General features: G+C 43.3%; 1 long non-coding RNA gene across 2 annotated transcripts; it reads right to left on the bottom strand.

The window, feature by feature from the left end:
• Positions 1–7290: 7290 nt before the first annotated feature.
• On the bottom strand, positions 7291–25000 carry LOC134731882 (uncharacterized). 2 transcript variants are annotated; one of them, XR_010114567.1, is made up of 3 exons: positions 24798–25000; positions 23839–24098; positions 7291–7843 (listed from the first exon to the last, which is right to left on the bottom strand). It is a non-coding gene; the product is annotated as an uncharacterized lncRNA (long non-coding RNA). The 2 variants fall into 2 exon arrangements; XR_010114566.1 differs by lacking the exon at positions 7291–7843 and adding an exon at positions 23520–23648.
• Between the last annotated feature and the right edge of the window lie 1194 nt (positions 25001–26194).

The raw sequence follows: 26194 nt of genomic DNA, 5'->3' as shown, positions 1-26194 counted from the left end.
AGGCATAGAACTTGAGCTGGCTATTAAGTATATATTACCTTTGTTTTTAATATAAATTTTTAAATTGTAAGTTTTTGTAACTTAATTTATAGTAATGGCCATGTTTAACAATTGGCAGGCTGGGCAAGGTGGCTCACGGCTGTAATCTCAGCACTTTGGGAGGCCGAGGCGGGCGGATCACGAGGTCAGGAGTTTGTGACCAGCCTGGCCAATATGGTGAAACTCTGTCTCCACTAAAAATACAAAAATTAGCCAGGTGTGGTGCTGCACGCCTGTAGTCCCAGCTACTCAGGAGGCTGAGGCAGAAGAATTGCTTGAACCTGGGAGGCGGAGATTGCAGTGAGCCTAGATGGGGCCACTGCACTCCAGCCTGCGTGACAGAGCAAGACTCCATCTCAAAAACAAAACAATTGGCTGAAGATTTCATAACTGGTTCTTGTGAGGTGGCCCAAGCTGGCTCCAGCACACCACTGCATACCTGCCTTCCTTCCTGGCTCCCTGTGACCTGCTCAGTTCTGGCCTCTTTATCCTTCACCTGGATGATTTTAATAGCCTGCTAATCTGTCTCTCAGCTTCTAGTCTCCTCTATTCCAACTGATATGGTTTGAATGTGTGTCCCTGCCAAATCTCGTGCTGAAATGTCATCCCCAGTATTGAAGGTGTGGCCTGGTGGAAGCTGTTCGGACCATGGGGGTGGATCCCTCATGAATGGCTTAGTGCCATCTCCTTGGTGATGAGTTCATGTGAGATCTGATTGTTTAAAATTGTCTGGCACCTCCCACTCTCTCTTTCTTGCTCCCGTTCTCACCATGTGAGATGCCTGTTTCTGCTTCACCTCCCCCCATGATTGTAAGCAGCCCAAGGCCTCACTAGAAGCCAAGCAGGTGCTTCCTGTACAGCCTGCAGAACTGTGAGTCAATTAAACCTCTTTTCTTTCAAATTAACCAGTCTCAAGTTTTTCTTTATAGCAGTGCAAGAATGGCCTAACACACTCACCATCCAGTTTTATCTTTCCAAAGTGTAGCTCCTAGTCTTCCCTGCTCAAAAATGTTAACTCTCCAGTGACTCCAAATGAAACATATGCTTTTTCTAAATAGCCAAGGTCCTGGACAAAGCCTAAGATCCCCAAACTTTCTAGTTTTATCTCTCAAGCAGTGCTGTGCAGCTTCCTAGCACTTCAGAGACTGACAAGCCTGAGTTTGAAGTTTGCTTTTGTCATTTATTAGCTGGGTGACCTGGGGCAAGGTATTTAACTTTACTGACGATTACTTTCCCCACCTGAAAAATGGAGAAATTAATACAGTTGTTAGGAGGATTAAATAAGATTATACATAATACTCCAAGGACAGTTACCAGCCCATTTTAGGCATCCAATAATAGCGATGTCATCAGCTTCTATTTATGAATTCCTCTTATGTATAAACACGGGTTCTTTATCTCATTTTATCTCATTGTTACCCCAAACTGATAGATAATTAGAGAAGTTTGGCAGCCTTCTCTGTCAAATGCAGATTCACATCTCTCATGCAAATGCTACACTCTGAAACCAATCTGTTTTACTTCTTACTCCTTACAAGTGCCCACCTCTTCCACATCTAAGCTTTCTCTCCTACACTCCTACACCTCTCAAAAACTCAGCCATCCACTCAAAAACAAAAAGACAACCCAATTAAAAAACATCTGTGCCTGACCTGGGCCCAGGATTTGAATAGACCTATACCCCCCAACACCAAAAAAAAAAAAAAAATACAAATAGCCAATAAGCACATGAAAAGATGCTCAACATCATTAGTCATCAGGGAAATGCAAATCAAAACCAGAGTGAGATACCACTTCACACCCTCCAGAATGTCTATCATCAAAAAGACAGACAATAACAAGGATACTGATAAACTGAAACCCTTACTTATTGCTGGTGGGAATGTGGTAAGGTGCAGCCACTTTGAAAAACAGTTCGGCAATTCCTCAAAAAGTTAGACATAGGGATAATATATGACCTAGCAATTCCACTCCTAGGTATATACCCAAGAGAAATGAAAACATGTCCACATAAAAACATGCAGATTAAAGAACTGCATCATTACTCATAATAGCCAAAAAGTGGAAACAACCCAAATGTTCACTAATAGATGAATGAATAAACAAACATGGGGAATATTTATACAACAGCATATTTTTCGGCCATGAAAAGAAATGAAGTACTGACACCTTTTACAACATGGATAAACCTTGAAAACATTATGCTAAGTTGAAGAAGACAGCCACAAAAAACTATAATTCCATTAATATAAAATACCTAGAATAGGCAAATCTATAGAGACAGAAAGTAGATTAGTGGTTGCCTAGGGCTGGGGAGTGAGGGGTGAATGGGGTTGACTGCTAATGAGTGCAGTGTTTCTTTTGGAGATGACAAAAATGTTCTAAACTTAGATTGTGGCAATGGTTGTGTACCTCTGTGAATATACTAAAAACCATTGCATTGTATGCTTTAAATGAGTGAATTTTATAGTATTTGCAGTATATCTCAATAAAGATGTTTTTTAAAAAAGAATACCTTGAAAAAGATTCCATTCATCCATCAAAGCTTATTGTGGTGGGGGGGCCCTTCCTAGTGCTCACCTTCCTACTCCAAAGTGGCTGCCATTGCTCCTTCTCCTGAGTCCCAGTATTCACTGAGTGCTGTTTCTTCTCTCATTTCTCACCTTTTGTTTCTTATTGTAGTTGTCTCTGTATTATTTTTGTCTATTACATTAAGTGGCCTCAATTTTGTGAATATGTAAAATGAAACAGATTCAGTAGTGTTTTCATAAGATCACCCACCCTTGTATTCTGTTTTTTCACACAGAGAAGAAAAGAATGGCGTTTCAGTTCACACAAGAAGCTGTGCCTGACTTGGGCCCAGTCACTAGAGCTTGTTGCAGACGAGAATGACATCCATCATAGTGCATGTGTGTGTGTGTGTGTGTCGAGTGTGGTGGCTAGTAGATCTCCAAACTGGGTAAAAGCTGCAGAGCCATGATTGAGTTTTGCAGGCTGGGTCTTCTCCATGGCCCCAGGCCCAGGGCTGTACCTCAGCTACAAATCCAAGGAATATGTGTGAAATCCTTCCCTTGGCATTCAGTTTGAGACTCTGTCACCAACATAAGATCAAAGAAACCTGCTGACAGGGTGGCCACCAAGGACAAAACGAAACTAAGTCTTCAGTGGTTTTAAGTGTTTCTTTCACCAGGAGGCATTTTCCTTTGGAACAACAAGTTGTTTGTGTTTTTATTTATAAATAAAAATTTGTCACCACTTCCAGCTTCCCTCAGGGTGAACCCTATGCACCCAGATGAGCAGAGAAAGGCTGGTTTTGTTCCTTTGTCACCGGGCCATCATGGGGACATAGGAGGCTGGTACAAGTCCTGTACTTAGGCACACAGTGTTCAGCCATGTTGGCAAGACCAGGAGAAGGTGCAGGATAGGGAGAGGGTGTCATCGACCACAAAACTGTGGCACAGAGGCAAAGAGGCAGAAGTAGGGGAAGGCTAGTCCGCTCAGGGCAAGGGGAGGAGGCCTTTACAAACGAGAGACTCGGCAGCCTCTCTGGAAATGGGAACTTGTGCTGAAGTTGGCTGTCATGGAGAGCTCCTGGAAATCGAATTTAACTCTTTTCCCCCAGTGAAGATCAAGCAGAGAAGACAGAGGCAATCCATTTTCACAGAGTGTGGCCCAAGTAGTCAGTTGCTGCCAGGGTGTCACCGATGCCTCATTTGCTGGTCACCGACATTGAGGTGAAAATACACACCAATTGGCATGTGTGCATGCATGCGCTCAAAACGCACACACACTACCCCCACTTGCAGCTGGCACTGTGGGTGCTAAAGCTGATCTACAGATGCAGGGAACATGGATGTGCTGCTTATAAGCCTGAGCTGGGAGACAAACCCATAGCGCTCTTCTTTTAGAACCAGATGGGAAAGGCATTCATGTATCGCCACCTAATGGTACTTACACCTCATTACAGTCTTGGACCTGTTCATCAACAGGTAGGTGGGTCCACTAAGGACTCAGAATGAAAGATGTAAACTTGGACTTCAACTTCCAAATGCATATCCCAACTTTCTGGTCACAGCTCATGGTTGGGCCTTAATGAGTGTGTGCAGGGCTGGTTACCAACGCTGCATCCGTGCCCCTGTTCCACATCCTGTACCTTTTGGCTGCTCTCAGCTATTCCTCTTATACTTCCTAGGACCCCCTTTAGCACAAAGCTTTGATCCCTTTTAACAGGCACTCCTGAGGACTATTACTCCAACAGCTATCACTCACTTTTCCAGATGTAGAATCAGGTGCCGAGGACGGGTCTACCACGTGATTCTGCCTATAGCCAACTTGCCACATCTGCCTTCACCCTATGCTCCAGGTTCCAGCCTGCCTTCATGGATAAGCCCTGGGTCAATGAGATTTGAAAACCAAAGGATATTTCATCCCCTGTTGCAGGCTCAAGGGCTTAAGGGCTGACAACTCGCTCAAGTCTGGGGAGGCCTTTGTGGCCTCTTTCACCTGCTGGTTGTATCAAACCCCTGAGGTTAGCTGAGTGGCTCCTGTTGACTTTTGAGAGCCCTGGGTGACTGGAAATCCTGAGTAACCAGTAAGGAAGAAAGGGCCTAACCAATAAGGAAGAAAGAGCCTTTGGGGTTGACCAAACTCCAGAGTGTTTATATTCATGAAAGCAGGCTACAATAGCCCTGCATCTGCCCTCCTCTCCCTGGGCTCAGCAGTTACTCTCTCCAGCTTCTTTCAACAAAAAGAGTGGGTCCTTGCTTCCTTTTAAAGGTTGGAAGAACAAAGTTCAGAGTCATTAAGCCAGTTGCCCGTGATCACACAATGGAGCTCTGTGGAGAGAAAGCTAGGACCTGGGTCCCTCAACTCCCAAGCCTTGGCACCTCCTTCTCAGGCTGGCCTGGGCTTCAGACACCCCTGATGAATGCCCCTCTCTGTGAAATGGCATTGACATTGCAAAATGCACTTTGGTTGGTTGGAAGGTGAAGAGTTGTCTTAAGTGACAGATCCCTGAATCTACTGTACCTTTGAGTAGAGTGCAGTATGAGAAGCTGAAACCATTGGTGTTTAAGTGAATGTACAAGCTGTTCACATGCTCTATTCTCTTAGCTGCAATAGTGGAAGGTTCTAATGCCCTAGGTGGGGGTGGGAAAACCTGGTTGTGACAAACCTTTCTCTCTCTCTCTCTCTCTCTCTCCTCTTTTTCTCTCCTACTCTCTCTTTTCTTTTCTATCTTTCCTCTTCCTTCTCCATCCCTCTTTCAAGTTCTTCCTCAGTAATTCCCTACAGCACTTGACCAGGCATTTCTTTTAAAAAAGAATATTCAGGATTTTTTTAAGCCCAAATGCAACTCTTTCCCCTGATTTTGTAAATACTCCTCTACCTAAACATCCCACCCTCCCTTAAAGTCAGCTGGAGGAAAGTCCTAATCATCTTTTCTCTGAACTGGATGGACTCGGGGAGGAACCCGTGAAAGAATTATTCATTCTATCACACGAATATGGTATGAAAGCGGTCCTCTCTGTTTTTCCCACTGCATATGGCATACTCCATTAAGAAGTGGATCCAAATGTTACCTAGCCATAGCCAGGAAGACCAGAGAGGGTTGGATGGGCTAAAGATGCCTCTATATGTGCTAGGCACAGGAGACACCAGCCACCTATTAAGCAACTAATCGAAACTCTGTTCATAAAATGCTCAACAGAAATTGCTGGCAACAACACATTGTCCTTTGATTATGAATCCAGCTATCCATTCTAGAATAAGGAAAATTGATCCCCTAATAATACAACTAAGTTTTTTTGTACAGAACTTACCTAGTTTTTTAACTGAAAGACTCGTGTCCTGAGAAATTTCTTAGTCCTAGGCAAACTAAGGTGGTCTCTATAGACCCTAACGTTGTGCTGTTGCTGCTGCTGCTGAGATGATCTCCTTCACCTTTTCTTACACCTTTGCAATAATCTTCCATAGCTGTAAGCAACCTAGATGCATCTTTTCCTGTACCCATGAGGTACATAGACTGCAGGATGGTATTCTCCCTCCGCACCCCTGCTCCATGTCCACCAAGCTGGTTCAACCTCTTTTGTCCATCAATAATTCCCTGGCTTATTCTATTCATTTTCTCGTTTGAAATATTTGCCATCTTTGCTTAGACCCTCTCCTGCATTGCCTATATGCAATTAATCACCAAGTCCTATTGACTTTTATTTTGAGATGTTTGTGGAATCTGCCTTTGTCCATCTTTACTACCATGACCATAACAATAATAATAAAAATAAACTCCAACTTTAAGGACCAATCAGAGTGGATTCAAGAAAGAATGGAAGGAAAGAAATAGGAATCAACAAGTATATAGAATTCAGAATTTCTCAAAATTATTTGATGATGAAACTTACTTTTCACAGAACAGCTCTTGGGACCATTGTACCATGAAATACAGTTTGGTAAAGGCTCATCTAACCCACAGATGGACTGTTGTGCAGAATTAGAAAGAATGGTCAAAACCATCAAGACAAGCGCTACAATTTTATATATGAAAACTCTGAGACTTCAGGAGATAAAGTGGCCCAAGCCACACGGCTCACTTCTGGGAGACCCAGGCTTTGAATCAGGTACTGAGTTCCTTACTCTCCACCATCCCCTACTCCGTACCAGATGCCCTGCATTCTGAAATAGCCTCCTATCTTCACTGAAGTCCTACTCATAATTCAAGGTCAAGCTTAATCTTTAGCTCCTCTACATTCTTTGCCAGTCATACAAGCCTACACTGATACCAACTTTGGCTGAATTTCAATAAGTTACTTTTATCATTATGTTTGCTACCTTGTATTAGGCACTATAAACAACTAGTCCATGTACCACTACATGCCCAGCTTATGCCTATGGCATTCATTGCTAATCCACCAGAACATCCTTTTCAGTTGAGCCCAGAAAGAGCTTCAGAATCATTTCCAGCATAATACTCTGGATAGCCATAGCCAACCAGCCATGATTAGCATGTGAGATGAAACTTCTTTAGGCCCAACTTTGTTGTTTAATTATTTCATGTGTGTGTCTTAATTGCTCTGCCATGTGGGACCTTCCTAAACAGCAAAACCAATGTGTTCGAATTCTTTCACATAACTGTTAGCTGCAAGTATAGTTCTTTGCCCTAATAAGTGCTCAGTAATTGTTTGAATGCCTGAATATCAAATATGAAAATGAGAATAATTAACATTTATACAATGTTTAGTTACAGAGTACTTTTACATGCTATACCACATTTAATTAATTCTAACAACAGCATTGGAAAATAAGTGTGATTATGCTCTTTAGTTCCTTCTAGACAGAAAGCTTTCATGGGGATGAAAGACTGTTGCTTAGCACAGAGCAGGGAATCAAAGTAGGTGGGGCTTAGTTCAGAGTGGGCGGGGCTTAGCTCAGAGTAAGCCATCGATTTGTAGAATTGAAGTGTGAACTCTGAGGATGAAGAAACAGGGCTGCAGGGTGTGTAACTTGCACCAAGTCACCCCACTTTACATTGCGCCACACCGCCCAGCTAAGTCTTCGAAATGTTCATAAGGTGCTTGATCACTGATTCCTTTGCCTATTCAATGTTTGAATTCCACTGTCACTGGCTTTTCTTTTTTCCTCATAATGAAGCAAAACCTGGTGGGTTAATTAATCCTTCTTGATGCTGGGCAGCAGTAATAGGATCAAGAAGAAAGCCTTTCTCCTCCTGTGCTCCCAAGGGTGCCCTGCGGGAGACTGTGAGGAGATGGAACACAGCCTTCACTCTGTTAATTGTTCAAGAGCAAATCACCTGTCAGCAGGAAACAGAAAAAAAAAAGACAGCAGGAAATTCAGAGTCAGAACAATAAATAACATTCAGTGCTATACCCTTGAGAAAAATAAAGCTGCCAACATTCTGTTTCTTAGGGAAAACAAAAATGCTCAGCGTTTCTGCAGACCTGGGAAATCCAGTAGAAAATACTGCAGCCTGCCCAGACTGGTCATCTCTTTTATCAACTCAGGGTGCACCAGCCCAAACCCCGCAGCCAGCACCCCTGTCCAGAGAGACAGGCGCACGTGTGCAGGAAAAAAAATGATTATGCAAATAGAAAAATGGATTTCCTAATAAGAAGTTCCCTTTGGTGAAAGGGATAGAGGAGCATATTACAATGGCCTCACACTATTCTCTCTGTGTCCACTCCCATACTCCTAAATTCACCCTAAGTAGCTCCCTAAGCTGAGTCCCCCATGAACTGGCCTCTCTACCACTCTACAACCTTGTACCTCTGGCTTTTCCAGCACCAAATTGCTCCTGGTGTCACTCCAGACACTGCTCACACCTCAGCCTCTGCTTCTTCCTGCCTCTCCAGCAGGAGTGACTTTTCTGTCACCTGCTAAATTCTCTTCTACCCTTAAGGATCATCTTCTGTCACCACTTACCCACCTCTAGCCTGTGCATCTGGAGCACTCTGTGACACTCTACTATTTACTGTGGCCAAGCAAACAGATTCCTGAGCCAGATAACCCAAATTCAAGTCTATTCTCTGCTACTTATTACTTGTCTGATGTTGGCTGTGATCTTTCTTGATGGCTGGGTGTCTCTGTTCCTCATTTATAAAATGGGATAGAGATAATAATAGTTCCTACTTCACAGAGTTGTGTGAAGATTAAACTGTTTAATACATGTAAATTACTTAGCCCAATGCCCATTGTGAGCTATTATGGTCCTTAATTACTTCACCATAATCATCAGCATATCCATCTTCTTCTTTAAGCTATGAGTTATTTGAGGGAAGGGTCCACATCTTATCCTTCCCTTTATGCCCATCACTTAGATAGTTGCTATGGTTTGTATGTGGTTTGTCCTCACCAAAACTCATTAAGTTTGACTGCCAGTGAGGCAGTGTTGGAGGTGAGGCCTGATGGGAGGTGTTTGGGTCATAGGAGTTTCACCCTCATGGGTGCCTTGGTGCTGTTTTTGCTGTAGTGAGTTCTTCTCATGACACAGGGTTAGTTCTAGCAGTGATGGATTAGTTCTCACAAGAGTAGTTGTTATAAAGTGAGAACACACTTCATGTTTGGCCCCTTCCTGTGTTTGCTTCCCCTATGACCTTCCACAATGTTATAACAAAGCACAAAAGTCCTCACCAGAAGCTAGTGCCATGCCCCTGAACTTCTCAGCCTGCAGAACCATGAGATAAATAAACCTCTTTTGTTTATAAATTGCCCAGTCTCAAGTATTGTTATAGCAGCACAAAACAGACTAAGATAGAAAATTGGTGCCAGGAGTGGGATATTGCTGTAAAGAAACCTGAAAGTATAGAAGCAGCTTGGAAATGGTTAAGAGGCAAGAGTTGAAAAAGTTTGGAGGAGCAGACCAGCAAAAGTCTGTATTGCTATGAATTAAACATTAAGTGTGATTCTGGTGAGGGCTCAGAAGAAGACAAAAAGATGAGGGAAAGATTGGAACTTCTTAGAGATCAGTTAAGCAGTCATGACCAAAATGCTGATAGAAAATTGACCATAAAGGCCATTCCGATGGGGTCTCAGATGGAAATGAGGATATTGATCTGGAAACTGGAGCAATGGTCAGCCTTGTTATATGGTTGCAAAGAATGTGGCTATATTTTGTCCATGCCCTAGGGTTTTGTGGAAGGCCAAACTTAAGAGCAATAATATAGCATATCTGTGGAAGGAATTTCTAAGCAGCAAAGCACTCAGGCTGCTGCATGTTTACTTCTAACTGCTTATAGTGAACTGCTAGGAAAAAAGGGAAGCAAAGTAGAAAGATCTGGAAAACTCACAGCCTGGCCATGTGGCAGAGAATTAAAAAAAAACATTTTTCAAGAGAGGCATTAAGAGTTTGGTGGAGCAACACTTACTAAAGAGATTAGCATGGCTAAAAGGGAATCAGGTGCTTATAGTCAAAACAATGGGGAAAAGGGTTCAAAGGCATGATGAAGGTTCTTGAGGGCACCCTTCCCATTACAGACCCAGAGGCCTAGGAAGACAGAATGGTTTCAGGGGACAGGTCTGCGGCACTGCTGCCCTGTGCTGCCTCGGGATGCTAGCTCCCCTCAGGATACTACTGCAATGGCTCAAGTGACCCCAGGTGAGAAAATAGACTCATGTAGCCACTCCAGAGAGCGCAAGCAGTAAGCCTTGGAATCGTGTGGTGTTAACTCTTTAGGCCTGCAGAATGTGAGAGCTATGAAGTATGTCTTCCTCCACCAAGATTCCAAAGGATATATGGAAAAACCTGTGGGCCCAAGCAAAGACTTGTCACAGGAGAGGAGCACTGCAGAGAGCCTCTACTAGGGCAATGACAAGAGGAAATGTAGGGTTGGAGCTGCCACAGTGAGTCCCCACCAGGGCAATGCCTAGTGGAGATACAGGGGCAGGGCTGCCACTGGGACCCCAGAATTGTAGAGCCACTGGCAGCATGCAACGTCAGCTCAAAAAAGCCACAGGCATTTGACTCCAACTCATGAGAGCAACCAAGTGGGATATGCCCAGCAAAGCCATGAGAACAGGGCTGTGCAAGGCCTTGAGAGCTCACCACTCACACCAGTGTGCCCAGAATGTGGGACATGGAGTCAAAGGAGATCATTCCAGAGGGTTAAGATTTAATGTTTACCCTGAAGGGTTTTGTTTTTGCTTGGAACCTGTTACATCTTTCATCTTTTGGTGTATTTCTCCACTTTGTAATGGGAATGTCTACCCTATGCCTGTTCCACCATTCTGTCTTGGAAGTAAATAACTTGTTTTTTATTTTAGGAACTCAGAACTAAAAGGAACTTGCCTTGAGGCTCAGATAAGACTTTGATCTTTGGACTTTTACGTTGGTGCTAGAACAAATTAAGACTTTTGGGACCACTAAGAGGGAATGATTGTATTTTACCTGTAAGAAGGACACGAGTTTTGGTCAGGGGATGAGAGTTGGCCAGGGGTGGAATGCTATGGGGTGGAATGTTATGGTTTGGATGTGGTTTGTCCCCACCAAAACTCATATTGAAGTTTAGTCGCTAATGTGGCCATACTGGGAGATGGGGTCTAATGAGAGGTGTTTAAGTGATAGGGGCTGCACCTCATGGGTCTTGATGCCATTCTTAAAACAGTGAGTTCTCGCTCTCATAAGACTAGATTAGCTCTTGGGGGAATGGATTAGTTCCTGCAAGAATGGATTGCTATAAAGCATGGATGCCCTTCATATTAGGCTCCTTCATACATGCCCACTTCCCACGACCTTCCACCATGTTATGACACAACAGGAAAGACCTTATCAGAAGCCAGCACCATGCCCTTGAACTTCCCAGCCTGCAGAACTGTGAGCTAAATAAACTTCTTTTCTTTATGAAGTATCCAGTATGAGGTATTCCATTACGGCAGCATAAAACAGACTAAGATAATAATGTTCCTGAATACCTGTCTTCTCTCTCCCCTATATGATTATTAACCTTTCCTACCCATTGCTTGTGACTTGCAGTGCCTTCCTAAAGGAAGAGTACTTGCCCATTGACGTCAGGCATAATTATGTGACTTGTCTTGGCCAATAAAATGTGAATGAAAGTGACAGTGTTCCCGTTCCAGAAAGACACTTAAAGAGGCATTCCATGATTTTACTAGCTCCTTTCGTCCCTCTGCCATGAGAATGGCATGTCTCAGATAAGGTTGCTACTCCATCCTAGATCCCAGATGCCAGGAAACAGCTTGGAACAGTAGTAGAATGACAGCTGACTGGCAATGAGCATGCAATATGAACAAGAAATAAGTATTTGGTTGTAAGCCACTGGGTTTGGGGGTTGTACTTATCACAACATAACCTAGTGAAAGCTGGTGAACACAGCACCCAATAAAAGTTTGTTGAATAAATGAGTATACTGATAAAACAATGAATGAGTGAGTGAATTATGTTTTCTCCAGTATCTAGCTAGGGCTATTGCTCTTATATACATCACCAAATCAACTAATTTAAGCACGTGCTCTTTTAATAGTGACTATATTATCTGACGCTTACTTTGAATATAAATACTTTTAACTAAAAAGTGAGGCATGACCTTGTAGCCATTCAGACACCACTCAGAATATCCATCCCCAGAACCCATGTGGAAGTAAAGTGGCAGTGAAGACAGCAACACTTCTTGGGCAACGACTGTTTCAAACACTTTACATATGCCAGCTCAGCAGAGCCCCTTCAAGTATATTTTCCAGATGTGGAAACAGGCTCAGAAACCCTGCGAAGGTCATCAGAGATATAAGTGATGGTACAGGTGTGAATGCAGATCTGTTTGAGTATAAAGCCCATGTTCTCTCCATTAAAGGACACTACAACCATCAAAGTACTTGGAGATAAGCCAGGGAAGTCTGGCAAACAACAATACTCCTCCTATACTACCTATATTCCTCACCTCTTTTTTTTTTTTTTTGGCACATGGCCCAAAATGTTAACAATTGGAGATTCAAGTGAGATAATTTGAAAATGCAACACTCCTGGTGGGATTAAACAGACTATCCATCATTTACTCTCAGTAAATGAATTTTTTAAATCAGATTATTTTCTCATCACAAAATTTAAATCTGTCCAAGAAAAGAGAAAATGCTAGTTTGGGTATAATAGAAGAGGGAGAAAGTGGAAAGAGCAGCTCCAATCAGGGGCTGCTTTTCTATGGGGCTGAGCAGGTAAGATAATGAGTGAAGAAGGCTGGGTAGGGTATTGGCAAGCTGGAGTCCACAGACCCGACCTAAAGGGGACAGCTCCTGGTCTATTTCAGTCAATTACTATTAGGTAGGAATGCCAGGCTTTTAGAAGTTGGAAATCTGGACACGTATTTGGAGTCTCCAAATGTTTAAATGTTGGCAACTAATTCAAGTTGTTTTTTTCAATACTGTATATTCCAACCTTTCTCCCAAAAGTTGTTATATGGGTTCTGACCTATGTGTCACCTATTTGTTACTCACAGGACACTTGAGAGAATTGCATGTTTGGAGCAGCCCACATTTAGAGGAGATAAAGGGAAGAGGGAACTCAGAGCATATTATAAGACCCTTGTGCTTGGGAGGGAGAGGAGAAGGGGCAGAGGACAGTGAAAGGCAGGTACAGAATGTAAATGGAAAGTCACTGAAAACAAACTTCTTTTAATGCAATTGGCTTGGCCTGACTTCGTTCTTCCCTATTTCAGCACTGCATCAAGTAAAAGCAAATTCTGATAAGGAAAAGCCATTTGTTCCAGAATAAACTTCATTACTCTGCTAAATATCTTTACTGGATTTCACTTGATCCTAGTCATTCTCAATTCAATATTGCGCTCAGCCAACTTAACCTTTTAAAAGGAGTTTTATTGATAGCGTGTTATGCAGACATTAACATTTCTCAAAAAAAACAAGAAAGAAAGAAATAGAAAAAAATTAAATTGCTCTGCTTAGCGATCTTAATTATCTGGAATAATTAGCTCCAGTCAATTCTCCAACGAGAGCTCTCCAGAGAAATCAGTGTTTAGGGAAAGGGAAAGAAAGGAGGAGCCAAACTTGGGATCAAAGCAAGTATTTGGCAAGTTATTTGGAAATATCTAATTAACCCTGAGAGTGAAGCTGACAATCAAAGCCACTTTCTTGGTGCTTAATTATTAAAAGCAAATGAAGAAAGTAAATATTCAGGGAACTAGTCTACTGAGCGTTGAAAAATAGGAGCCACTTTGTGCCAAAGTACTCAAGAATCCCCAAATATACTGGCCTGCATGCTCCATGCTTTCATTCCTGCTAATCTCTGTTTAAGATATTCTTCCATCCCATCTCTGCTTAGAAATTCCTACTAGGCCTCTATGATATCATCCCTAACCCACGTTTCTCCCTCACCAGAGAAAATTATTCTCCCCTTTTTGGCCATAGTACTCATACTGTGGTGCATTCATTAGGTATTTGTCTGCCCCCTTAGATGGTAAGCATAGTGCATATTCATCTCTGTATCCCCAGTGCCTAGTGTGTCTGGAACAGAGTAGGTGCTTTATAAGTGGAAGTTGAATGAATCTACAGAGCAACAGCTTTTTATGTAGTCTGGTACATACTAGAAAGTCAACAAATCTTCCCTTGTTTTTCTTTCTTGCCTTTTTTCTCCCTCCTCCTCTATTCATTCTTTCTTCTTTCTTCCTTCCTTTCTTCTTTCTTTTTTCTCTCTCCCTTTCTCTTTCTTTCTTCTTTTCTTTCTTTTCTTTCTTTCTTTTTCTTTCTTTTCTTTCTTTCTTTCTCCTTCCTTCCTATTTATTTTTATTTTATTTTATTTATTTTATTTTTAAAAATAAAATAGAGATGACTCTTTTGGGCCCACTGTTGCTGGGCCCAAACAACAGTGTTCTCCTATGTGAGTCTGTTGTTTTGACTTGTGATTGACTTTCAATAAGCCAATGCAAATTTCAGTGGAGTGGCTGAGAAACCCCAGTGCCCGGGTAGCCTGGGGGTACTCCATGCACAAACCCGTTAGAAGAGAAGTTTCTTGATTTGCAGCCACTACTCTTGGCCTTGCAGTGTGAGAAACTTCAGTTCCCAGAAGAAGAATTGAAAGAAGAAATGATGCACAAAGCATCTGCTAATGTAACTCTGGGTTATTTTTTAAAACTAGCTTGTCACTGTTGGTACATAAATCAGTACAGCCATTATGGAAAACAGTATGGAAGTTCCTCAAAATACTAAAATTAGAACTAACATATGATTCAGCAATTCCACCACTGGGTATATATTCAAAAGAAAGGAAATCAATATATCAAAGAGATATCTGCACACTTACGTGTATTGCAGCACTATTCACAATAGCCTAAATATGGAATCAACCTAAGTGCCCAACAGATGAATAAAGAAAATGTATACGTACACAATAGAATATTATTCAGTCATAAAAAATAATGAAATCCTGTCATTTGTAGCAAAGTGCATGGAACTGGAGGTCATTAGGTTAAGCGAAATAAGCCAGGCACAGAGACGAATATTGCATCTTCTCACTCATATGTGGGAGCTTAAAAAGTAGATCCCATAAAGGTAAAGAGCAGATTGGTAGTTGCTGGAGGCTGGGAGAGTCGAGGGAAGGGGGAATGAAGAGAGGTTGATTAATGAATACAAGTGCATAATTATGTAGAAGAAATAAGATATGGTGTTCAATGGATCAGCAGGGTGACTATCAATATTAATCTATTGTACATTTCAAAATAGCTAGAATGTGCACTGGGTGCAGTGGCTTATGCCTGTAATTCCAACATTTTTGAAAACCAAGGCAGGCAGATTGCTTGAGCCCAGGAGTTTAAGATCAGCCTGGGCAACATGGCAAAAACCTGTCTCTAAAGAGACAAATGCAAAAATTAGCCCACATGGTGGTGCATGCCTGTAGTTGCAGCTACTTGGAGGGCTGAGGCAGGAGGATTGCTTGTACCTGGGTAGAGGGGAGTCCAGCCTGGGTGACAGAGTGAAATCCTGTCTCAAAAAAAAAAAAAAAAAAACAGCTAGAATGTTTCAAAATTTGAATATTCCTAGCAAAAAGGAAAGATAAATATTTAAGGTGATGGATATCCCAATTGCTCAGAATTGATTATATGAATGTATCAAATTATCACATGTACCCCCAAAATATGTACATCTATTATATATCAATAAGAAACTAGCTTGTGTACCTGCCTTGAGGACCATGACAATCCTGGGGGCTATTTGTAGAATATTTATCCCCAGACTCTGAACTGAGTCTTGAAGTCTGAGTAAGAATTCACTGGGTGAAGAAAAGTGTAACGTTCTTTCAAAAGGAGAAACCAGCATAAACAAGGGTCCCGGGGGGTAGAACATCATGATAGGAGTGGGAATGCAGGTGAGGTTTTGGTTTTCTGCAGAATATTGGTACTCTGCTATAACCTGTAAATAGAGAGTAAGAAAGTGAGGCAGGTAGTGTTAAGAAGAGACACTAATAGTCATTGCTAATTTCTGAGCTTGGATGTGGCTGTTAGTTTTAGCCTCAGGGTAACATTGCCTGCTGCACTTCCAATCTCACTCAGGCGTCCCACAAGCACCCCCGATTCAATAAGTACAACAATTGATGCTTTATATTTCTCGTAAGCTTTCTTCTCCTCAACATTCTGTTAATTGCACCATCAATCCTAGTTGTCTAAGGCAAAATTCTTGGAAATCATTCTTGAACCTCTCTTTCCTTCTCTCCCACACCCAATTACCCAGCAAATCCTGAAGGCTTGGCCTCCTAACATTTCCTGCATCGCTGCATTCTGCCCCATTTCCATTATCACTGCCTTCATCATCTTTTCCCCTGGACAATAGCCACCCATAACCCCTTACCTCCAGCCTTGCTCACCTCAACTCCAAGCTTCCTACCTATCACTCCTCTGCCAGCATGTTCAGGATAAGGTTCAAACTCCCAGACATGCATATAAGGACTTCTGAGCCCTGGCCTTGCCTGCCCCTTCTGTTTGATCTCTGTCTACTCACTTCTGCATTGCACTTTCCACTTTGATAAACTGAATGGCCTGGAGTTCCATGACACTATATGCTATCTCTCATCTCTGTGTCTTTGCTCCTGCTCTCCCCTCTCCTGAACCCTCCTCTCACTTTTCTTCAGCTGGCTCTTACTAAACTTTCAACATTCAGTTCTGGCATCTTCTCTTCCAGGAAATCTTCCTTCAAAGTCCAGACTCCCCTAGTGTCCTCCTCTGTGCTCCTGCGGCTCCCTGTGCACATTCCTGCCCTTTACCTCCCACCATTTCACAGGCGTTAAGTAATTACATGAGACCTGTCTCTCCGGGCTCTGGCTTCCTCAAGGACAGCTGCCACCAGGTCCTATCCATCTTGTAAGTCCAGTTCTTAACGTGGTGCTTGGCACTCAGCTGTCATACATAAGTTTGTTGAGCTGCATTCCAGGCTGTGCCCTCTGAGATGACTTTTTTGGCAAATAGAGAAGCTCAGCCTAAGCCAAGATGTGCCTGCCCCCAGACACAGCAAAGGAAGGTCCAGAGAACAGCCAAGGGCTCCAGAGAGTTCCAGAAAGTTTTTGCTTTGTTTTGTTTTTAAGATAGTTTCTGAAAAGTGGAGGCATACAGGCTATAGAGTCCAAACGTGTCTGGGTTGAAATCTTAGTCCCACCATCATTAGCTAATGTGACCATTAGAGAAATATGTAATCTCTGTGGGTTTCAGGTAAATTATCTAAAATATTAGGATTATTTGCTTAAATAGAAAAAATGTTTTTAAATCCCCTAGCACAGTAACTACTACAATGTAACTGCCCAATAAATGTTAGTTCTCTCTTGCAGCCTCCATATTTCTGGAGAAATAGGAGATCCCCACGGCCTGGAATAGAATGACTTTGGTTGCCAGAAACACGAGATATTCTTGTTTCCTACATGCCTTAAAATCTTATCATTTTAAACTCCAGTTACTAGTACTAATTGGCTTTCATCTATTGAGAGCCTGTTTTATGCCAGGTACTATGCAAGATCCTCAAGGTACGTTTTCTCACTTATTCTTTGTGATGGTAGTGATGATAGTAAAGTTAGCTCTTACTGAGTCCTTAACTATGCACTGCTCTGAGTCCTCTCCAACTATTAACTCATTCAGTCCTCACAATAACTTTAAGAGGTAGATAGAGTATCCCCATTTTAAAGATGAGAAAACTGAGTCTCAGAGTTGTTAATTCGCCCAAGGTACATATTATGGAATAATGCTGGGACTAGAATTCATCTGCACAACACCAAGGACTCTAATTTTTTCATCTTGCTATAAAGTATCTTCAGTATTGTACATAGTTTTATTAAAAGTTAAGATGATAGCTTTATTTTAATTTTAATACTTTCCTCATAATGCCCTTTCCACTTTTGGAAACTTTATGTTGTTCAATCAGCAAATAGTGTATTGGGTAAGAGAAACACTAGGTTATTTTCAACCTCAAGCTATTTAATGAGATCATTGGAGTCAACTGTAGTGACCTACGAGAGAGAATATTTTGTGGACTGTGTCTTTATTACTGACAGATAATTGTGGCAATGTGTAATATTCAATAACTGACTTGTAACATACCATACTGAATTGTACTACTTATACAGATTGGATTACGAATTTGCTTTTATAAAGGCCATCTCTTTGGTCCCGGGAACGCTGAAGACCTCGAGTTAATTGCTCATTCAGCAAGAATTTACTGAATGCCTGATAAATCCCAGGCCTTATGCTAGTCTGAGGATTCTGAGATGATTAAGTCACTGTCTCTTCTCCTAAGGTACCCACAGTCTCATTGGGGAGACTCACAGAGGAATTGACTTTACCCAGGGTGACAAGTAAAGTTCCCCTCTTCAAATCCAAATCAAGGCTCTAATGTCTCGGGAGTGTTCTTAGTGCATCATCCAGAACTCCCTTCATTTTATCCTTAGAAATATATTGGCCTAAAAAGCCTCAGCCTGGCATAGTGGAGTGGTTTGGGGCAGAGTAGATTCTCGATGTGGTTAGAGAGCACTGAGGACCCCTGCTCCTATGTGGACTGTCCCATAGCTGAGTCTCCTCAGCCCCAGGTGGGAAAAGGGCTGTCCTAAGGTTCTACTGCTGCTGAGTCAGATCCTCCTCTCTTGCTAGACAAAGAGCATTTCCCTCCCCAACAACAGCGTGTCAGACTGAGCTCCCTGCACCATCCTCCCTCGCAATCTCCCAAGCACAGTATCGATACTTGAGATGGACTGGAAGGCCCTGAGCAAATATTGGCTCTTGAAAGGTTAATAGTTTACAAATGAACTACAGCTGATAAAAAAAAAAAAAAAAAAAAAAATCAGGGCCTCTGCTGCTGGGATACGGTGCATGACGTGCATGCAGCCGGTCTTCTCCAGTGGGGAACAAAGTGGCAGGCACCAGCTGGCTCCTTTATAAAGGTTTAGAGAGGTGGGCCAGACCTTGTTCTTTCCCATATAGCAACGGGAGCTGTAGGGAGCCCGAGCGTTTGGCCAAACCACCTATATTTCTTCTGTACACAGAAGTCCAGTGAGATGCATAGGCAGCTCGCTTCTCCTGGGGGCAGCTTGGCAGCTCCACTCTTCATGCCAGGAAGGACATTGGGATTTTTATTCAACTCCACAGGCCTGCCACACCATCCCACCAGCCTTTGCAAACCACTTCTCTACTGTGACTTAGACCCCCTTGGACAGGCAGGTGCCTATGTTTGATCCCCTGCAGAGAGAAGGAAACAAAGCCCACTTTTTAAAGCTGTTGTTGATTCCATGGGATTTCGGTGGGCACATAGAGGAGTGAGCAAGATGAAGCAGAGGAACAGAAAGAGCCTGGCAGCGAGCAGCCCATGCATTTAGGAGCTGAGAAAGGAGCCCACAACAAATGGACAGAACCAGAATGATTCTGTGTGGAAAAGAGGTGGTTTAGAAGAGAGGGGGCGGTGGCTGTGTTCATCCTGGGGATTAGCATAGCAAGGAACAAACAGAGAAGGTTCAAGAGGATGAAATGAACTCCTCCTTCAAGAAAGAAATTACTAGGTTTGGAAATGAAGAAACTGTTGTGTTGCAGAATGGCTATTTCTATTCCCTGCTCTACTCCATTGTCTGGGCCAGTACATATGGAAGGCAGATTAACACCAGAGAGCATTCAGTAATTTCAGTAATTTTCTCAGGTGGAGAACCAGAAACTCTTTTTACATAGTAGTCCATAAAAGCTATGCTAAGAAGAAACCCATTCTGGCAGTGAGGAAGTTTGTGCTGTTTATCATCCTCTCCCCACCCTGCTGCCCGGCCCAAAGTAGAACCCAGAACAGCACACACATAATCACACTCAACACACAAACACACACACACAGAGGACATAATCACACTCACACACACACAGAGGACATAATCACAGTCTCACACACACACACAGGACATAATCACACTCACACACACACTCACAGGACATAATCACACTCACACACACACTCACAGGACATAATCACACTCTCACACACTCACAGAGGACATAATCACACTCACACACACTCACAGAGGACATAATCACACTCACACACACACTCACAGGATACAATCACACTCACACACAGGACACAATCACACTCTCACACACACTCACAGGACACAATCACACTCACACACACACAGGACATAATCACACTCTCACACACACACAGGACACAATCACACACTCACACACACTCACAGGACACAATCACACTCACACACACACAGAGGACACAATCACACTCACACACACTCACAGGACATAATCACACACACACACAGGACATAATCACACACACAGGACAAACCACACTCACACACACGACATAATCACACTCACACACACACTCACACTGCACATATTACGTTCACACCGGACATACACACACACACTCACACTGGCACATGCTCATACTCAGATGTACTCATGCACGTGCTCAGACTTGCACATACACTCAAAAGTAAGCAAACACAAGTGCTCACACTTGCACTCACCTACATGCTCCGAGGTGCAAACACACACGCTCCCAGGTGCAAACACACACACAAACTCATACCTGAGCCCGTCAGGAAGGGAGCCTGGGGAGAACAGATGGAGCCAGGCAGAGAGTCCTGGTGGGAGGCTTTCAGCCCCGTGCCTCCCCACATCTGCAATGTCTTTCGTGATCATGTCCACACACCTCCAAATCTCACCCACATGTAGGTGCCCCCAGCCAGAGAGGCTGCTCAGCCCTTGTTCTTGGGAACTGTTTCCACTGCACAAAGAGGGGTCTTAGCAGCCATGTTTCTGGGAACAGTTCCCCTGGCCATAGCTAATGAGTTTACAGACTGGAGTCCTGACACTCTGCTTGATTAATCACATTAGATCTCCTGGAAACTGAAGGTTTCATCAGAGAAACAAAGAATGTTTGGCACTGAATTACATTGACAAGGGAACTCTTGGGGGAAGGGCCACAGATTCCATCACAGGGTCCCTGAGGATCTCTGCTTCTCACCCCTACCTGAGACTTATTTGTTGAGTTTTTTCATGGGTTCTGTGAGACAGTAGAGTCTGCTGCCTGTGAACACCTTTTGTTACAAAAGCTAGATTCACTTTAATTTATTCGCAAAAAAACAATTAATATACCATCCATTCTAATTCTATTCAAATATCCACTCCTGCCTATGTCTCCAGCTAGAAGCAATCTGTTCATCCTCGGAGCATTCAAAGCATTTTTATGGCCTCATTTTCTTCCCTGTACCATTCATTTCTCTCTTACCCTGAATACTAGATCATAAGCTCCTTTAAGGTACAAGTTATGTTTTTTTGTTTTGTTTTTTGTCTGTTTGAGACAGGGTCTTGTTCTGTTACCCAGGATGCATGATCACAGCTCACTACCGTCTTGACCTCCTGGATTCAAGCGATCCTCCCAACTCAGCCTCCCAAGTAGCTGCGACTATAGATGCACCACCACAGCTGGCTAATTTTTCATTAAAAAAAAATTTAGTAGAGACAAGGTCTTGCCATGTTGCCCAGGCTGGTGTCAAACCCATGAGCTCAAGCAATCCTCCCACCTCAGCCTCCCAAAAGTGCTGGGATTACAGGTGTAAGCCATCACACCTGACCAGAAGCCATATTTTATCTTTTTAGCCCACTTAGCAGTTAGCACTGTGCCTTCCACACAATAGTTTTTGATAAGCATTTGTTGTACGAATGTGCAAATGCATGATTGAATAAGTGAGCTAAGAAGTGATCTCAGGTGATGTTAAGTATGTCTTTCACTTTTCCTCCAGGAATTTATGAGGTCATGATCCCAGAAGCTAAATCTCCTCACATGTGAATCAATTCATTTTGTTTCAACATACACTTGTTGACATCAACCATGTGCCAGACCCTGTACAAAGAGGACACAAAATGAGTAAGACATGGACTGTCCTTAAGGAACTCATGGTCTCACTGGACCAAGGGTGGGGGTTGTGAATAAGGCAAAGGAACACAGCTCCCCACCCCGTTCACCCCGTACACAGCCCTGTACACCCTGTTCCCGGGAGCAGCAGAGGTAGGAAAGTCACAAATTGTACATCCACCCCAATCTTGCAACAAGAGTGTATTAAAAGCCATTTTTCAAGGCTGAGTAAGAGTTTGTGACCTGATAGACGATGGCTGGCAAACTCATTTCATCATAAATATCACAGCAGATAATATACTTCAATATAAGTGATACATCTGCCTATGCCAGGATCCTCAGAGTGAGTAATGCTCCTCCAATATGGGCTTCTGAAAGATAAACAAATTATGGGCTGTAATTATCTGACATTTAAGTTTCCTTTTTATGAAATTTTCTTCACTCTAATCACACTCAGAGTGGGAGGATGGAAGATACAATTGGGGCTTAAAGAAGGGAAGAAGAGGGGCTGCTCTCTCAGCAGAGAGGCAGATGCCAGATAAACAGCTCCTAAAGAAGGGGCTGGTGCTTCTGTCGCTCTGGAATGAGAGGAAAGGCTCAGCAAGTAGGAAGATGTGCAGAAAGTGGAGAAATGAGAAAGCAGAAAGAGTGGTGATTTCTCAAGTGTGTGCATTTTTAGACGATGCCTGCGACAGAAAAGAAATTCTCTGACGCATACATATCACAAAAAGACATAATGCATGCTATGCAGACAGAGTTCTACATCTCCAAACTCTCTCCACTGCAGAGCTCAGGCGCAGACTCACACTCTCTCTAGCCCACTGTGGATCTTGAATTTGACCCTTCCTCCTTTCTGAAGGCAGCATTTCTCATCTCCCCCTCAAAGATTTGCCTTAAACTTCACTTTTACAAATCCTTTACCTCCCGATAAGCTCCTGTCTGCCAACATCGATTGTTCCTCCAAAATGTTTCCTCTATGGGCCTGTTGTTAATATTTGTACTTGAAAATTAAACCTCTCCTTACACATGGGACCAGACTCTATTGAGTCTGCAGCTTCTCCTGAAGGGTCAGAGGAACATTTCAAGATGGGAAGGAAGTGTGCCATAAAAAATAATAATAAATCAACAAATAAGAGGGTCACAGTGTAATGTAGTAGAGTAATCTCTAAATTGGACGTCAGGAAATCTGGGTTTAATTAGAATCTTCACTGTTTCTTATGAAAGTGATGTTTCTTTGCTTCAAGTCAATTTTCTCCTCACTTAAAATGGGAATCACTTATTTGGTAGGTTGCTTTAAGGATCCAATGTAATAATATCCATAAAATTCCATGTCACCTTCTGGGTTCCATAAATATTTATTTCATCCCAGCCTCCTAAGTCTGAATAACAAAGGGCTATAAATGTGCACAGCATTCTTTGTTGTACTTTTGAAGGTCTTTTCACATTAACAACATTCTCCAGAGGCAGGAAAGACTAAAGCAGTTGCTTTTTAATTGATGAAGCCATTGAAAAAATTCAGGGAGGTTAAGAGACTAGCCCAGGGCCATGTGGAGATTGAAAACCCAGATTCTTGAACCTTTCTGTGGTCCTCAAACACAGCATACATACCTGGGAGGGTCAGGTCAAAAGGAGGTCCCTTTCATGAACTATCTTAAAACTCCCGACATTTCTGAGCAGAGAAGCAGCCCACATGGCAACTGAGGTATGAATCCAGCAGATATGAACTTTGCCCTCAAAGAAAATGAGCCAGCTGACACCTGATGCCAGAAATGCAAGGGGTGAGATCAATGGTTTGAATCTGAAAGAAGGCAGCAGTGGGGGGGGGTGTGTGTGTGTGGGGGGGGCGTGCTATGCATAGGGAGAAGAAGTATGCATGAACTTAGCGATAAATGCATTTGTTTCCTAGGGTACCACAAATTGGTGGCTTAAAAGAACACATTATCTCACCGTTCTGGGAGCTAGGGATCCAAAATCGAGATGTCAGCAGGGTCATGTTCTCTCTGAAAGTGCTAGGGAAGATTCCTTCCTTGCCTCTTTGTAGTTTGGGGTTATTTATTGCCAGCAACTCATGGTGTTCCTTGGCTTGTAGACACATTGCTTCAGTCTCTGTTTACATAGTCACACGGTGATCTGCCAGGGTGTGTCTGGTTTTGTGTCTCTTCTCCTCTCCTTATGAGGATACTATCATATTGGATTCATGGTGCACCCTGTACCAGAATGACCTCATCTTAACTGAGATGGACATTAATTAAATAACCAATTGAATAATTAAATAACCAATTAAATAGGTTATCTGCAATTACCCAATTTCCAAATAGAACCACATTCTGAGGCTCCAGGTAGGACGCGAATTTTGGGGGGACATTATTCAACCCAGCACAATAAGAAAATGAGAGCCAAGCGGAGGAGGAAGAATGAAAACCTGAGAAAGAAAACTAGGTGAAGAGGGAGACTGTGAGACAGAAGACAGACAAAGTAGAGACTGAGACAGAGAACAGACGAGACAGAAGTGGAAAGACAGAGTGAAAAGATGAGAAAGGAAGAGAAAGAGAAGGATGCTAGTGAAGCACAGATACACAGACCCCTGCACATACCATGTGGGAGACACACAACAGCTTGGTGTTTAAAGAATTTCCCCCAAATATCCACCTTCTCTCCCAGTAGATGCCCACTGGGCAGGCCAAAAACTGTTACTGTAGAAACTGAGGTAGACATCCTCTTCGGGGTTAATAGATGGCCCCAGTAAAAGAGACTGGTTAGCCCGTTGGCCCTCACATTCCTACTTCTTCCCATGACTCTGGCTCCAGGGGCTTCCAGTTTTCAATGTTAGAACCTCCATGATGGTTTTCTTAAAAAAAGTCTTTTTTTCAAAAGGCCAATTTTCAGGTGGTGTTACGTTTATTTACCTACTATAGAGAAGAAAATGGGCCACTCAGGAGATGCGATGATGACAATTCCCCCTTGAGAAGCATCTGTTCCTAGCTTCTGGCAAGCTGCTTGGGGTCAGACTGTCCCCATTTTTCATCCAACCAGATGTCATCCAGCGTTTTTCTTCAGATCCCCTGTCCTGGTCTTATCCAACTCACTGGAATTTTCCAACGATCTCCAAAGAGGTACTAGCCACATTAGTATCAGCCAAAACAGACACCAGGAAAGAGGAATCATAAATTAACAGTAGGAAGGAGGCCTTGGGGCTGGCAGAACACCAGTGTGCAGTGTGTGTGTGTGTGTGTGTGTGTGTGTGTGTGTGTGTAAGGGGGAGGCTTTCATGGAGAAATAGGTGGAGGTAGAAAGATATCCATCAGTATAGACCAAGACCAAGCCATTTCCAACTTATGGGGCTCTAGAACCCTCTTTGTCATTGGAACAATTACACATTCACTCAGAACAGAAAGTCACATAGGACAGCCAGAATTTATAAGCTAAGATGAGCTAAGTCTCCACTTGCTTTATTTTCTTTTTGCCATATTGAAAATTTAGTGACTTTGGCTTTAGGATAATAGTCCCCACTCCTTCCCTATCATAGAAACCACTGTTAGGTAACAGGAGCACTCTAATGGCGCTGGTTCCGGGTTCTTCTTCCTCCCCAACACAGGCCTGCCAAAAGGAGCCAATCAGAGGTCATGCCTTCCCGCCTCAGCCTAGACCCAGCCCCTCAGCCAACCAGCGACCCCCACGTAACGTCCCTAGGCATAAAATATGGAGGCTGCAAAGCTCTCGCTCTCTTTCTTCTTCCGCTTCGGCTCTCCCTCGGACTCCTCCAATAAAGATCTCTTGACTGCAACCGGTGTGGCGTGGTCTGAGTCTGAGCCTACAGAGTCACCCTTTCATTGGTGCCGTGACTCGGATTGGGACTGCCCGCCTTTGGTGGCACCCCAATCCCTCTCAGGCTCAGACCAGGCCCTGGTCAGTCTTCGCCCATTTTCCTGTTTGCCACGCTCTTCACCCACCACTGGCCTCATCTCGGTAAGTTTTCCCCTCCTGGGCCTACCTCTCGGGCAAATCGCCAGACCATAGCCACTCCCATGACAAACACATTTCGCCCGACGCCCCTACGGCAGTGGTAGGCCCCTATCATTCGCTTCCCCTCCTCGACCCGCAGGGAACGGAGTTTTCTCCCTCTCCTTCTCGCCCCTCCAGCCTGAGCCTCCGCCCCCCGCCATACTGTTGGCTACATACAAAATCCTGGTACCAGGTGGCTCAAGGTCCCTCGGCCATCCTGTTGGCCCTTCAGTCCCTTCGCCTTGGTGACGACCAACTGAAGGCTCTGAACCTGGTTACAGTGTTCGGCTAATTAGGGGAC

Source organism: Symphalangus syndactylus, chromosome 19 (assembly GCF_028878055.3).
Source record: "Symphalangus syndactylus isolate Jambi chromosome 19, NHGRI_mSymSyn1-v2.1_pri, whole genome shotgun sequence".
Classification (NCBI taxonomy): domain Eukaryota; kingdom Metazoa; phylum Chordata; class Mammalia; order Primates; family Hylobatidae; genus Symphalangus; species Symphalangus syndactylus.
Note: the sequence above shows the minus strand (reverse complement) of the source record. Positions and strands in the feature narration are given on the sequence as shown.